Raw genomic sequence first — 16,452 nt, 5'->3', positions numbered from 1 at the left:
GATAACTTCTCCAGGAGAGGGATTAGTTAAAGTAGTCTGCAATAAATAAATTTGGTCTGGGTTGTAAATCACTTCAATGTTCTTCATAGCATTTTGTCTTCCTCACCGGCCTTCAGAAATTTGGTGTCTTCGCTGGACCTGACAAGTGTTTGTGTTTCCTCCCTAATGAGTGACTTGAGTAGGGCAGCAGTTGGGAAAGTTCAGAAGTCCAAGTTTGGGTTTTTATAATTGACACTTTAGGGGTTTATTTTCCCTTCCCAGAAGCCTGACAAATGTTTTGGGGGTTACTTGATAACCAGTAATGCTGAGGAAAAGACTGCAGGGAAAGCAGAGTGCGATTCAGTGGAAAGCTTTCTGAAAACTTGGAAGGTTGATTTTAATTTAATTTATTTTAAAAAATCCCATGTAAAACTAGATTTTCTTTAGCAGACAAAGTGCTTACAAAATTCTGCTGCTATCACTGCTTAAGTATTTGTACATACATGTTACTTACCAGTTCTGTACAGCATTTTAAACAGCACGTCACCTTTCTTACACTTTTAATAGAAGAGACCCCCTCAGTAGAGATAAGAACAGTTCACCACAATTTAGATTGTCCTTTTTTTTTCCCATGGGAAAAGAAATTGTGCTTGGGACAGAGCAACATTTGTGGAGAAGAGGTTTGTCTCTTCCCTCCGACCAACGGCTCATGAGCTGGAGATAAATGAGGCGGCAGCAGCAGCTCTGGAGGAGCCTGGAACAGGCCCAGCTGTGCCAGGTGAAGCTGCCTGGCCCTGCCTGGAGCCGTGGCAGCTCCATTATCCGCCTCCTCTAATGATGTGCCGAGACTTCCCGTGGGCCACCCCTTGTTATCCGACGAGACAGCGCCAGGAATGCACCTTTCCCGGCTGGGCTCCTCCGTGCCCAGAGCCCTCCTGCAGCTCCCCAGACAGGCAGCACCTGCCCCTGCTTCCTGGGACACCCACAGCTCCAGCCAGGTTTCCTTCCCTTCCCTTCCCTCTGCTTTTGCTGCTTCTCAGATGTGTTTCCTGCTTCACACTTGGCTAAACCTCCCCTGGATACGAGCGTGTCGCTGTACATTTCCAAGCTCCTCATGTGGCATGCCTTGCAGTTAGCTCATTCTTTCTGCTGGATGGAACCTCAATACATTAAGAAAAGGATTAGTATGTGCAAGCACAAAAAAAATGGGAATACTGTAGAGCACTTAATTGGCCAACTGCCGTCAACCATTTCAGCACTTGCATCTTCAGAGCTACTTGTACCGTATTGTTGGAGGAGAATAAATCATTTGACACAACTAGGTTTTCGAAAAATATGTGAAAACCATTCAGGCAAAAAATCAGTTGAAATGTATGAAATTTTCCATCTGAGTGCTCTCTGCTAAGAGAAAATATTTCAGTGAGGCACAATATTTAATCTTGTTTTAAAATAAATAGTTTACTATATAAAATCACTTGGGGTGTAATTTTTTTAAAAGGCAATGTAATTTTATTTCAGTTTTAAGGTTTGTACCTTAAAATGCTGGAATGCTGGAACACGACGAATAAGGCCTAGGAAAAGTTGTGTGTTAGAAATAATCCTGCAGCAGTTGGGTTGTATAAGGCAAGTGCATGGATTTAAATATATAAAACACTTAAATAGATAGAAATCTGTGAATGTGACTAAGGCAGAGCAGAGCTCATGATTGCTTTTGTGCAAAGTGTGGTTTTCCCACCTCTACAATGCATGACCTGGGTGACAGGTTTTTCCTCATCTACACTGTTTGAAATGGTGGATTTCACAAAATCACAGAATGGTTTGGGCTTGAAGGCGTCTTAAAACTCATTTTGTTCCAACCCCCAGCCATGAGCAGGGACACCTTCCACTTTCCCAGGTTCTCCAAGCCTGGGACGCTCTAGGGATGGGGAGTCCACAACCTCTCTGGGCAGCCTGTGCCAGGGCCTCACCACCCTCACAGAGAAGAATTTCTTCCTAATATCTAATCTAAATCTACCCCCCTTCGGTTTAAGGCCGTTCCCTTTATCCTGTCACTCCATGCCCCTCTCTCCAGGCTTTTGGAAACCCTCTTTTGGTATTGGAAGGATCTCTAAGGTCTCCCAAAAGCCTTCTTTTCTCCAGGCAGAACAGCTAAGAGAAGGAAGCAGAGCAAGTAAATGATGGACTCCAGGTCTGAATCCAGGTGGCTCTTCCCATTTTCTGCTTGGATGGTGCTCACTGATGTTTGGGACCTCTGACCCACGTTAAGAATATGGCATAAAAATACAAAGTTTGGGCAAGGTCAATTTGTATAAAGGTTTTATTCCAAGCTCTAGTTTTTTGGACAGAGATTTGCAGACCTGAGGTACTGCAATTGAAAATGTCCACTATGGAACACTTAGCTAATTAAGCAGGGCATTAAAACTATAGGGGTTTTGCAACACATGCATGGGTGTGAGCCAGTCAGGGCTCATTAAAGTCCTAATCCTGAAAGCTGCTGAGAACAGGAGACATTTCTCTGAACTGTGCAATCTTTTGCTCTGAAGTTTTATGATCTACAGGAAAACAGTCCTGTATCTGACATCGATACAGGACCAATACAATCAAACAGTAAGTGGCTCCACATGCATTCCCTTAATTGTTAGCTGTCCTATTGAGATTAAATTGGGCATTAAATTAAAGAGAGATTAAATTGTGACCTGAGGTGTAGTAGTCATATACATACTTAAATATATACCCCATTGTTTATTGGAAATAAAAGAACTCATGTTGCTTTGTTTGTAGAATTTGGTTTATTGTTCTTAATACAGATTTTAAAAAAAACTAAAAATAACTTCTGACTGAGCACAGTCAGTGTTTACTCTTTCAAAGGAAGAGCAAAAGGAAAAGCTTTAGGGTCCAGAAAGCTTTTCCATCACCCTCCAGCTGCTTCTGCAACATTCTCCTCTTCTCCACAGGTAGTGATCAAGGAACCTCCTTAGAAATCCTCTGCACACAGCTGGGAATCTTCACTTTTGTGGATCTTAAAAACTGAATTTGCCTCTTTTTTTCTGAATGTATAGGGGAACGTCTATTTTTTATGACTTTATGGTTGGAGGATTTTTTCCTTGTGTTTTAGCATTGTTTTGGTGACTTGATCATCCTTTAACAGGAGGGTTGGCAATCCATGGTGCAGGTTCTGAGAAGGACGGTGGGTGGGGGTGAGTGGTGGGCAGCAGGTCCACACAGGCTGAGGTTTTGGAGCTGCAGCATCTGGGCGAGGCTGCAGAAAACACCCCCCTGAATTTGGGACTGAAGTGGGATGGGCAGCCCTTCTCTGCCATAGCAGCAAGACATTACCAACCAGCTACTTGGCAGTATCTTGTTTCTTTGAGAGGCCACATCTTCCAACTCCCACCAAACTCCTGCCAGTGCATGTAACCTCTAATCGAAAGGAGAGAGGAGTAGACTGGCACACTGCTCCCAAAACCTTGCTGATCTTTGCATTAACAACCCAATCTTTGAGTTTATTTTGTTCCTGCTTGTCCTTCCCTGTGTTCAGCTCTGCTTGCTGTTGCTCCTCCTCTCTGTATTTTGATATTTCCCCATGTTTCTTTGTGTATAGCAGTCACTGTCCAGCTGAGATTTCCAGTGGTGACTGGGAAGATGGCAATGTACACTCTTCAAAGCATTTAGGGCTTTTGGGGAATCTTGTCTCTAAATGACTGTCTGTGAGTAGCAAGCCTTGGTGCAGGATATAGACCCGGCCCAATTTAGCTCCAAAACAAGTGTGGCATTGCCCTGCAAGGACCTACATGAGGTAGGTCTTCTATCCATGAGGCTTGGTGTTCCTTAGTGAGTGTACAAACAGGATGATCCCAGACATGGGAACAGAGGACTGAGTAATGCTTAAGCTGTGCTTAAGTGAAAGTGATAGCTGAAGATCCAACCCATTATATTTTCTGTTCTTTTGAGGCTGAAAATAGTGTTGGTGTGAAATGGGGCATAAAGTTGATGAAGTGATCAAAACACAAAGCAAATTTTGGTCTTTTAAGCACTGTCAGGCAGAGGACTGGACAGCCTCAGATGAGTTTGATAGTTCACTTGAGAAAACAGGCTCAAACAGTGTCTAGTCTGGAATAGATCTTGAAGGATTCTAGCTCCCAGTCCACTGCTCAGCTCATTAGACAACACATCTTTGCCACTTCAAAAAGCAGTTTTACAGCTTCCTCATTTAAAACCCTTTTGTTCCTATTGCTCCATTTTTTATTTATAAGAATGTTAAATTAAGCATTTGCCTTAAATTAAATCCTGTAAGTCTGTGATATACTTTTCATTACGTGAAATATTATGAAATAAACCTTGTCATATAAACAATTAAAAGAAAGAGAAAACTCAGACACGTTCTAGACATTGAGCTGTCAGCCCTTGCAACGAAATGCAATCGTATTCATAGAAAAATAAATTATGAAATTAAATAATTAAAAACTATACCCAAACAGGGCTGTCACATAGGAGCTGATCTATCAGAGCTCCACGAGATCTGTTCTCAAACCTTAGATCTGCAGGGATGATACACAGCAAAAACCTCCCACAAAAGGGCACGAGCTATAGGTGTGAATTACTGTAATTACAATTCATTTAGCAAAATTAGGCTGCATATTACTCATTGATTTGAAAGCAGTTTGGGTGTTGAAGAGGAAAGGTAATGATTCCATGCTCAGGAGATGGTAGAAGGTTCTTGGAGGCAGGTGGTGGGATCCCCAGGAGGGCTTCTGGCCATCAGAGCTTGCTGGGGGCTCCAGCATGAGAACCTGGGCTTAACTGCCATGAGGTTATTTGAGATTTAGATAATTTCTGTCAGCTTCTGAGCCAGATCCTGGGCTAATCTGCACTTTGTGCAAATCCATGAGCTTGCAGTGTTGGAAATTGGAGCCAAATGAGATCAGTTTGTGCAGAATGAACATGGTAGTGGGTGATGTGATGTGTACTTGTTCCCATCACTTCTGTTGATCGTGTTTTTGTTGGATCTAAATTTGCTCGTTCCATCCTCCACTTAATTCCAATTGTACACTCCCTATATCATCTTGTTCTCAGTTGCTTTCTACAGGCTGTACTAGGGATGTTTTTTTCTTTCCACCCGAAGACTGAATTTCATGTTGTTTTTATAGAGGTTTTTAGGTTAAATGCTCCAATATTTCTGTCTCTATTTCTGGGCTTGGAGTAAAGTTCTTCTCTGCTATTTCCTCACTGACCTTTTTAGAAATTGAAATTACTTTGAGCTCCCTGTTATGTTTGCAAAAGACTTCTGCATTCTCCCCTTCTGCAGTGGCATATTATAAATATTTCCTTTGATGTGTGCCTTTACTCCATTCCCTCCCACCCTCTCCTTTTCCAGAATGGTGTACTGTTCCCTTTCTTTTTCTTCCACACCACGGCAGCTTATCAGCAGCCCAAAGCGAGGAGGTGGTTCCTTTAGCATGTAAATAAAGCAACACTTTTTCCAGCAAGCAACTCAGGCTGGAATTCTATGCCAGAAACTCTCCTCTACACAATGTTGAGTTCAAGTTCTGCATTGTGGAAAGGGTTTTTTCTTTCACAGTAGGAAAGGTGATCAGTCTGCAATTAGTCCTCTCCTTCCCCAATCTTTTGTGGCTCCATCTTTGCTAATTTCTCATCTCCCAGGACCAGAGCCGAAGGTAACTTTTCGGAATCCATTTAATGTGACAGTCCTCCCATCATCCAGCTCTGCATAAATTGAGCCTGTCCTCCAGCTGACGGTAAATGATGTGGCATTAGAGCAATATTTGGAAAGATGTGCCTGGAGTTCACTATTCTGGTCAGATGAGCGGGGAACATGCTTTTGCATTTTAATTTGAAATTCAGTGAATATTTTGAATGCCACAGCATGTCTATAACATTATTTAAAAGATCCTGTGCACTCAGGCATGTAATGATTGACATTGGCTGTAACTTGATGCAATGTTGCACTGTTTTAATTCTTTTTGGGGCAGTGTTATCTTTGATCACTTCGTATTCACTGGAAAAATCCCACAATTGCAATCCCACATTATGTTTCAGCGAGGATGCCAAGTTCTCTATGGTACGTAGCTATTCAAGGCACTTTGTCCACCCTCAGGCTGCTCATTAAAGTGATGGCAGTTTCTATTTTAATGAATAAGGTAGAGTGCAAATTCCCAAGTTCATTCATAGACCTTGAATGGTCAAAAGGAGTGGGTTCTTTTTTCAGTTCCCAACTTCTTTGTTTTCTTGGAAATTGTGTAAATGTGTTCATAACCATGGCCACAACTCCATGTGCATGCAAAACCCAGCGAAATTACAAGTTTTTGTGTCCAGGGTTTATGTTATTAAAACTTCCCTTTGTGACCAACATCCCCCATCCCAGATTTCATTTCTAGACACAGCTACATGTCCATATTGCAAGAGGTAAGAGTAGGAAGGTGTTTGTGAAGAGATACTTAGTTCCCTCTTTTACTTCTCTGTTATTCCCTCGCTAATGTCGGTGCTGTGCCAGAGAGCCTTTCCATACAAACCCAGCATTCCTTGCTTTCAGGGACTGCCATTTCAAAGGCTGCGCTTGCCCACAGTCACACAGCAGGGGCATGAAAGCTGCTGCACGTTTCCTCTCAGTTCAAACAGGGCACTTTAAGGTAAAGCACGAACTAAGTGCATCGCTGAAGTGCTGCACAGGCGTGAACAGTCGGTGTAAGGGAAGGACACAGAGTTCTCCGCTCGCCCTCCTGCCCATTATCCACGTGCCACTCAAGCCTAACAGCCTGGACGCCTTCTTTTGACCCTGCTTTGCTGTGAAAAACTCTTTTCTCCTGCCCATTACCCAAAGTTTGGGAATAGCTGTGGCTGCCAAGCGGAGGTTTTTTGAAGGCGGTGCCGAGTTGCTCCTCAAAACTGGGTTAAGGAGCACGTGTATTTTTTGCTGTGCCCACGTTTATCCCAACCAACCCCTGCAAGCCGGAGGGAAAAGCGTTTTGGGGTGCCCAGGGCTGCCCTGGCTGGTAAGAAGAGCCAGCTGGGGGGAGGCACTGACACAGAGATTCAAAGCACAGCCAGGAGTGCTGGGCTCACCACTTGGGTGTCAGCCTGGTGGGGGAGGTTGAGATTTGGCCTCGTTTCAGTCTGTGCCCAAACTCAAGGAATGCACAGCAAGAGCTGCTGAAGGCCCTTTCCAACCCCCAGCACTCTGGTGAAGTGCCCTTTGCGCTTCCCGGAGATCCCGAAAAGTGTATGACTTTTCCTCAAGGCCAAGCCATGGGGCAGTTGGAGACCCACCAAGAGAACTCTGCCTTCATCTTTCCCTGCCCACAGCCCCTTGGACCAGATCCATCTGTTCTGCAAAGGCTTTGGCTTTAGCTGGAAGGTACAAGTTTCTTTGCTTAGTGCACAACAATTTTTTTACGCCGTTGTATAAAATCAGAGAATCAAGTACAGGTGGCTTTTAATTTTTTTTCCTTGAGAAAAAGCGAAGATAAATATTGAAATGAAAAAAAGGGGTTGCTATTTAATAGTATTAAATCATTACACGTGGTTGCAGGAGACTAAGGAATTATTTTAATATTATTTCAATTTGCATATGTTCCTCCAAAATCCTCTTGCTGAAGCACACAGTTTCAGGGGAGAGGCTGCAACATTTAGTCATTTAATAAAAGCAGCTCTTGCCATGTATTTCTTATAGTCATGGATTTTACACACCAGAGGATCTCTGTGGTACACAAAGAACATGATCCTGAAGGGAAAAGTCCAACCTCTTTCCAGCTACACTAAGACATGTTTTTTCCTTAAAAATCTTCACCTTCTTTATCTGTGGGGCTTAGGGCTCCCTGGATGAGGAGTTGGTGTCAATGCCAGGGAATTCTCACCCCATCATTGTGTTGTGATAGAAACCGTGTTTGACTGGAAAATGTGATTTAAGGTAGCGAGTGGAAGTAGGGCCATACACACCTGAGTCAGAAATGTTAAATAACTACCAAAACCTGTGCAGAGTTTTCTGGAAGGATTTTCTTCATTCAGTAACTTCATGTTTGCATCTGATACCAGCACCTTTGCCTCTCTCTCATGTACACATCCACAGAGAGATGTGTACAGAGATTGCAGTTTCCACTCACGATTTTCACCCTTTGACAGGTTACTGCATTAAGTGATCTTTTCTTCAGGCATATCTTCTGTGGCCTGTTTTAGACTTTATGATTTGGGGTGATTAGTGGTTGCTGTGACCTCAGATTTGCAATACTGTTATAATGTCATTTGTTTTTCTCCTGAAGACAAAAAGTGCTGGTTTCTAGTATTCCTTACCCTGTATTAGTAGAATGTATTACACTTGGGCCATGGAATGCTGACACGCCTGGAGAGCCTGGTCACCCCAGACTCCTCCATTGGGCAATTCAACACCAAGGAAAAGGCTCAAATTAAGAGGCTCTTCATCTCTCCCTGTCTGTGGAGGCTGGGACTTCATTCCCAAGGCTCCCGGCTGTGCAGAAGAGCGTTTTTTACTAAAACTTGCTGTTTTGGTAAGATTGGTGGCTGTTCCCAGGGAGGGAGCACTGTCACCCTTGGGCAGTGGTGCTGCCAGACTGGCAGGAGATGTGTCCCAAGGAAGCCAGGCTCACGGCAGATACTGCACAGGAAGATTTGTCTCTCCTTAGGAAGATTCCCTGGAATGAATCTTGATGTCTTCAAATCTGCAGAAATTAAAATTTAAATAAAAGGTTGAATTTTTTTCCTTAACTGGTAGCTCTTGTGAATTCAACAGAGAAAGCCACTTGGTGGCCTTTTCGCCTTGAGCATCCTCAGCACAAAGATTTAGTGTTTGGAATTTTAAATTATGATTTGATGATTTTCCATGTGCCACAACACATATTGCTCACTCTCCCAGAGCTGCAGGAACTGAAAAAAAAAAAAAAAAAAACCCAGAGAAAAAGCAGGAGGGTTAAACAAATAAACCTCAGCATACAGAACTTGAGCTTTTTAAGGAGCAGACACATTATTCCAAGGACTGTGGTCTTAGCTGTGTATGACCCCTAACAAGCAAAAGCAGTAGATCATTGAATTAAAAAAGAGCCATTTTCCAGAATGTAATTGTACCTTAAGGGCAAATAAATACCTTCTTGCCGCTCAGATTGGTAGCGTTCCTTCCCATAACTGAAGCATCAGGAATAATTATGCTAAAAGACACTTAAGCTTGTAGAGAAAACACATATTGCATTTTATGATGCTCTTGCTGGGCTTCTTGTGTAACATGAGGGAGATTATATTAACACTGGTGCTGTGTCGGTGTAGAATTACACCCCCGTGTTGGGCTGAACTGCATTGTGCAGCTTTCCGCACTTTTTATAGCTCTATTAATGGCTTTCAAAAACTGTGGGCTAAAGGAGTATTAAAATGTCTTGGCAATGTACAGTTGCTCAATCTTTTTACTGTGGGATTACATATACCTTGTTTCTGTTTGATTTTGATTGCTTGCTTGGCCTAGATTCCCTGCAAGCGTTCGGTACGACTGAATAATTTTTAGTTGTACTTTCTTGCCATGCTTTATGCTAATCTGCTGATGTTTTGCAGCCACAGCATTGCCAGTCAATGCTCCAGCCTACAGTCTTTATCCTTTACTGGATTTTTAAAAGGGTATTTTATTGCCTGTCATTACCATTCATTGTGGCTTTATGGACTGTGCTCGCGCTCTCCCGACGCTGCGGCTGCCGCTCGCTCCCAGCGCAGCTCCCGCCGCCTTTGTTCTGCCCAGCACAAGTTTTACACGGTCCCTTCTGCCCCAGATACCCCTTCACAGGGGCTGCTGCAGCTCCCAGGTGGGAGAGTGTAATTTCAGCTTCGTGATTTAAACAGAATGGGGTTTTTTTTTCCCCCAAATATCTCCGGCTGTTTCACAGGGTGAATGTCAAGCACAGAATGTGCAGTGCATTGTGCTGCGGGAGTTTTGGTATCTCTCGAGCATTTTTTATTATGCTAATGCACACTTGAAAGCAGCACCAATGTTTCGTTCAAGTGACATCATTAAATTAATAATTATTTATTAGGAGTGCATTAAATTTCTCATGCCCTGCTTATGCATATTTCTCAGCTTTATTTAATAACATACGGGACAAAATCAAACCCAAAGCTGCAAATTGGAAACCCATTTCCTCAAAACTGGTGGCTTGCTTAAAGCAGAACTCTAAATAAAATTATTGTAAAACTCAACTGTAAATAAAATTATTGTACCTCGAGGAGATTCTTACAACTCAATGCTCACTTTCTTTCATCTTTAGTAGGTAACAATTTTGGATACTTCCTTTTAGTTGGAGATGCTTTTGGGACAGTTAAGTTATTAGGAAAATATCAAAGCTGTATGAAAGTAGAGGTTTATCACTCTAAGTCCCTGAAAAAACACGCAATGAACCAGAATAATTTTTTTTAAGGAGGTAGGACCTCATACCATGCCCAGCCCAGAGCCCCACTGACATGTGGGGCAGTGCTGCCTGTGAGCCCGTAGACATTGCCCCTGGTCACAGAAGATGGGGCAGTGAGGGCTGAGGCTGTTGGGCAGGTCACAGTCTGATGTTGCCTGCAGTGCATCACTTTTTCACTGCTGTTGTCCTATGAAGGTCTGAGATCATGGAAAGGAGGCAAGGCTGGAGATTTGCTGGTTTGGAGTTAGTTAGACCTGAACAGAGGCATTTATGTATGAATCCGAATACACATCAATCTTTGCCTGACTACTCAGCAAAAGGAAAACGGATAGTTTCCTGTAGCAACACTTAAATGTTTTGATTGGTGCTTTTAGAGTAAATAAATCATTCACTCTGTACTTTTTCATGAGGTGATTTATAACCTTAAAGTGCAGAGTTCTTTCCAAGCAGGGCGCTGTGTCAGATGGGGAGAGCAGGAGTTGCACTGTGAGAGCCCTGTTTCCCTGCCCGAGGATCTGCAGTGGTGTTAACAAGTTACCTCCCCCGAGCTGCAGAGACACACATTTTAGAAAGCCTGACTGGAACACTGACTTCAGTGGGAGCTGAGTGCTCAACACCTCCCAGGATTGGACCTCAAATACTTATCTGTAGGAGCTTTCCATTATTCATTCTACAAATGAAACTGGTTGTAATGTAAATTATAGAATGAATCTTTCTATGGCTTAAGATCCTGTAACTTAAACCTCCTAGGCTGCTTATCTGCCTTCTGCCACCTACCTACAGTTTATCCAGTGCACTTGGCATTCTTGATTGTTCTGTGCATATAAATTTCAATCATACCCACAGGGTCCCTCTATTCTATAATAGCCTGCATTGTGAGCAATTTAGCAGAGAACCGCTCTGCCCAAACACTGAGTGAGACATTTGCTATTGGGAGAAGCAAAACCCTTGGGAAGTGCCATGCATATTCCTCACATAACGCTGTAATAAGGCAATTGTATTGAAATTAAAAAAAGAGATTGAGAGATTTATCTCCCCTTTCAGTCACACGGTATCATGGAGCTGTCCGGGAGCCTCTAAGCAAAGCAATCCCACGTATGCAAAGTCAGCCGGCTCGGGAAGTCGGGCTGATTGGCTCACGATGGCTTGATACCTTTCACAAAAGTCATTAAAATTCTCCCTTATCTCAACAGAATAACTTTGCACTGTAACAATCTTATTATACCCCAGTTGTTCTATCCCTCTGCCAGGCAGGTTACGCACAGCGCCTGCCTCTGTGATTCCGTGCCTGCCTTTCATCCCGCTCCGTGTACGGCTCCAAGCCGGCATGAGTTTCTCCAAAACACCACAGATGCTGCTACAGAAACTCCTGTGCCACAGCAAGGGGTGGGAAATGGTCCTGGCTCTGGATGCACAAGCACTGTAGACCTCGCAAGGCCTTCATGGAGTGTGTTATCTGGAGACCTGAGTAACAGGGAAAGTGTGAAGGAAGTCTTTGGGGTAGCAGTGCTTTCCAAGACTCTGTCCTCCCCCTACACTCACTTTCTATCTTTGGTGTGAGGGAACAAGAGGGAACATGAAAAAGATTACGATGTGTTAGGGAGATGAGGTCTGTGTGAGTAAGGTGGAAGTGGAATTAGTCTTGAAAGCCTGGTGGTCTATGAGAAAGTGTAAGGAGATGGGAAAGGTGCCATTTGTATGATTATATAATCACAGAATGGTTTGGGAATGAAGGAACCTCAAAGATCATCTCATTCCTACCCATGGGCGGGGACACCTTCCACCATCCCAGGTTGCTCCAAGCCCCGTCCAACCTGGCCTTGGACACTTCCAGGGATGGGGCAGCCACAGCTTCTCTGGGCAACCTGTGCCAGGGCCTCCCCACCCTCACAGGGAAGAATTTCTTCCCAATATCCCATCTAAAGCTATCCCCCTTCAGCCTAAAGTCTTTCCCCTTGTCCTATTGCTACATGCCAGGACTGTGATTTGGAGCAGTCCTTAAAGTCTCCCAGACTGATATACCCTTTTTAAGTGAAACCTGAGGAGCTCTGACATTTTTGGCTGCATTTAACTCTGTATAGTTTTTAATTTAAAAAAAAACACTCGTAAGTTGCTCCTGTGATTTACCATCTCGTGGTACCTTGTAGCAGTACATTCAGAACAGAGCAGTTTATTTGGAGAGACCAAGAGACCAGAGGGGATCCACAGCAGGAACTGTTTCAGGACACTGTAGGCAAAGGAAGTCCCTGAAAGTCTTCATAGAAACTAAAAGATGTATTCACTGTTTCCTACCAATAGTAAAAAACAGCAAGAAGGATTATGCTTAAAATCTATTGCAAGTGATTTCCTTTAATATAGTTAAGGAGATTTCTCTCTGTAATACTAATCATGTTCCTCCTGAAGTTCATTCTATTATCATCCTCACTTGTAGTTCCATGAAGCCTTCCTAATATTTATGAGATAAGGGAGTTTTGGCCTTGGGTACAGAGGAGAGCATTTTAGGGAGGAAAGGCTGTTTGTCTGGGGAGGCAATAGTGGAGCATGGCAGAGTGCTGGTGTGTCCTGCTGGCAGCACCGCAGGAGAAGAGTGTGAAAAATGTGTTTGCCAGTTCAGCAAATGAATAAAAATGCAGTTACTTCTTCTAATGATCCTTTCTAGTCTGAACTGAAAATGTTTTCTCGCTGAAATAAAACCCAAAAGAATCTGAAATACTTTTTGGGTCAAAACTGGAAGTAGTTCGCTGTTGAATAAAATGTCTGAATTTGATGTGGGACAACTGCCAAAATCAAAGAAAAGAAATTTCAAGGAATGGTAATAGTGGTTTCTTTTAATCCATCAGTCTTTGCCAGGAAGTCTGCCCATGGCAGGAATTGGATCATCCAAAGGCCTCCAAGTGAAGACTCTTCCTGCAGAAATCAGAGATACCAACTCGAGCAGTGTGATGAACTGGATTGGAACCAACCACTCTCGGGTCAGTGTCCTCACAAGAAAGCTTTGGAGCATTTCTGAGCTGGATAGTTCATCCTATGGGGTTCCACATTGTAGAAAATACATGGAGAAAGTGTGGGTGGCTTTATGGCTCGATGGTACTATGTTTGCCTGGGAGAAACAGCCTATCTCTGTGCAAATACAGAAAATTTAGGGCAAGATGATGTCTCAGAAAGTCTGTGCTCTCCCTTTATCCCTTCTACTGTCAGCCCTTCCACCTGGGGTGCTAGAGCTCAGCTAGAAGGACCAATCTGCAGAAACAGAGAGACTATGGGGGTTTTTACTATGGTCCTCAATTTATGGACTTTATGAAATAATTCTCTTCTTTGGCTTCACTTCACCTTCTGCAGAAAAGTAGGGAATACCCATTGTCCTGACCTGTCCATTTAGACATGGATGATTTTTGCATATATTTAAGAAAGAAGCTTTTTAAGTCAAACTTTAACGAAAGATTGATTTGTTGTATTTTAGCTGGTACTCACACTAATCCTTGGACACACCGAATAGGATGGAGTCCCAGTGTGACACATCTTACAAGTAAGAGGAAGTGCTTGCCTGAAGAAGATAATGGTCTAAAAATTAAAGAAAAAAAGAAAAAAAAAAAGCCTTATATTTCACATGGTCACATGTGGGAATTCAAACTCACGTTGGATGGCAGATCCTGGGTTGCTCCTGAAGTCTCTGCTAATCCCTAATCCTAATAATCAAAATCATTGCTTCAAGCCCCATCCCTCATTTAAGTGCTCCATGCTTGCTGGTTTCTTTCTTTAACAGCTAGAATAACGACTATTTCTTGAATGTTGCCTTTAGCCAGCTCTAATCTGCTTCTGTGGGAATTCCCTGGGAGAGCTCCTGGCTTCCCATGGAGCTCCAGCACAGCCAACACTCGTTGTAAACACAAGGTGGTGGTAATTACATCTGTTTCTTTGCTGCACAACCTCTGTGTAGAACTTTCCTCTGTCTTTGCCCCAAGAGCTACAATACGTCTTAAAATCAATAAAGTCGATACCTTTAAAAAAGATTTGTTGATGTTTGGACTACACATAAAATTAGATCCTCTGATTAATAGCACAACAATGTGGTAGCATCACTGCATTATGGGACATGAGGCTCTTCCTCACTCACCCACTTACAAAGAACTGTATCTTGGAATAATAAAGACTAAAAATTACAGCTAAAAGAATAGTTATTGACTCACAGAAATAAACTGCAAACTCCTTCCACTGTGCTCCCCTTCCATATGCATTGTGTTGTCATTTATTCACGTCCATCCTCATGCTGGATGTCAGAGCACTTCCCAAAGAGACACTGAACAAACAAACAGTGCAGCCCCACCATGGGATTTATGTGGCAACTGCTCTGCTGTAAATAACAGCCCGTCATAACCAGCCCCTTGGCTCAGCAGGTCCTTGAAAAAACAGTGATGGACACACTTTGGAGTGAGGAACCATCTCCTCTGGGGTTGGTGGCCACATGAGTTATCTCTGCAAGCTCTGTGCTTATAAATAAGGGACTGGAGGACTTGTTTAAAAGGATTATCTAGGTGTAGGTGTTGTTTCCAAATTTTTTCTGGTTTCAGCTTCTTCCCCAGACTACAAGAGGTTGTCTTCCCAAAAAGACAAAACCATGAAAGCTGGAGAGGGGCTTTTGACAAGGACATGGAGTGATGGGAAAAGGGGAAATGGCTTTTGAGAGTGTATTACATGTAGATCTGCTGTGAGACAGAAATTACTTACTGTGAGGATGGTTTTTACACACTGATGCCTTCAAAGGTGTTTTCCCTGCTTTGTGTTAACACCAGAAGCAAATTGACTTCAAGTTTTTCATCATTTCCCTTCCTACTGCCATGGATGTGCCACAACACCTGAGGAATTTCTTCTCCAGTGCTTTTGGGCTCTGGGAATGTTCCTGGGACTTAAGGAACAAGCAGGTGGGAGTGTTTTGCCTTCAAGACTGGGTTGTCTGTACTGCTTGGGTTTATTAGATCTATGTCCCATCCTATAAACTTTTGCGCCGTATTATTGCGCTTCCATGGATTCATCTCTCAGTAGATTGGGTTTAATTGCTGTGCAGTGTCTCTGAGTTTAGTTATTATCAAATGGGTTTTTTTATATTTTAATTACAGTTACAAACCTGTGGTCCCTATAAACTCAGTCTCAATTATATTTTCCCTCTGGAGTATCTCTTGTTTCTCTTGTGTCTGTGTAGCGAGAGACTTCACTCTGTTCCTTTTGAAAATAATTATTTCTTCCCCCCCACCACTTTTCAATCTCAAATAATCATGTCAAGGTATATTATTTTTTAAAGCCTTGATAAGAAGCTATTTTATTATTCTTCAGATGAGTAATCAAAGTCATTGGAGACTGGTAGGTGAATCAGAATGGAATAACACGCTGAAATGGAGCCTTTTGGGAGAGAACAAAGCAGCTGATAATTGGCTGCATTACCTGAATTTGCCTGTTTGGTGGGAGGAGCTGCCAGGCAGAGGGATACTGAGGGAGGTAGTTGGAACCTGGAGATGGTGGTGGTGTAAACTGGAATGGGGACAGTCTGGTTCATGTGTGTTTAGTGGGAAACCAGGAAAAGGAAGAAAGGAGAAGAAAGTTTGAAAGAGGTTGGGGAAGGAGGCTCAGCTCAAGGATGTGTTACAAAGGCTTTCTGGAGAGTAGCAGGACCAGCTCCCTGTGTTGTTATCCAGGAGGCAGATGGGAATAAGGATGTGCTATGCTCTTTGGGGGAACTGGCTTTGAGTGTGAGTGTGCAGCCAGGCCTGGTGGCAGGGCCAGATGTCAGCAGATGACAGCAAAGATAGAAACCTGGTATGGCCACAGTCTTCTTGCTTATCTAGTGCTGCCTCTGCCACTCAGATTCTCATCTTGAGCCTTTACAGTTTGCTAGATTGTGAAGGAAAAGGGGGAGCAAGTCCTGGACGTCCCCCCTGGTGCAGAGGTGGGATGGGTTGTCGGGTCAGCTTTGGCCTTGCTGTGCCCCATTGCCTTGTACCCCTCTCTGATGGAGGAACCTTGAGCTGAGAGGAGCAGGCTGAGGGAACCACACCAGTGCTGGCTTTTG

The sequence above is a fragment of the Chiroxiphia lanceolata genome, chromosome 8 (assembly GCF_009829145.1).
Source record: "Chiroxiphia lanceolata isolate bChiLan1 chromosome 8, bChiLan1.pri, whole genome shotgun sequence".
Taxonomy (NCBI): domain Eukaryota; kingdom Metazoa; phylum Chordata; class Aves; order Passeriformes; family Pipridae; genus Chiroxiphia; species Chiroxiphia lanceolata.
This window is presented reverse-complemented; position numbering follows the sequence as displayed.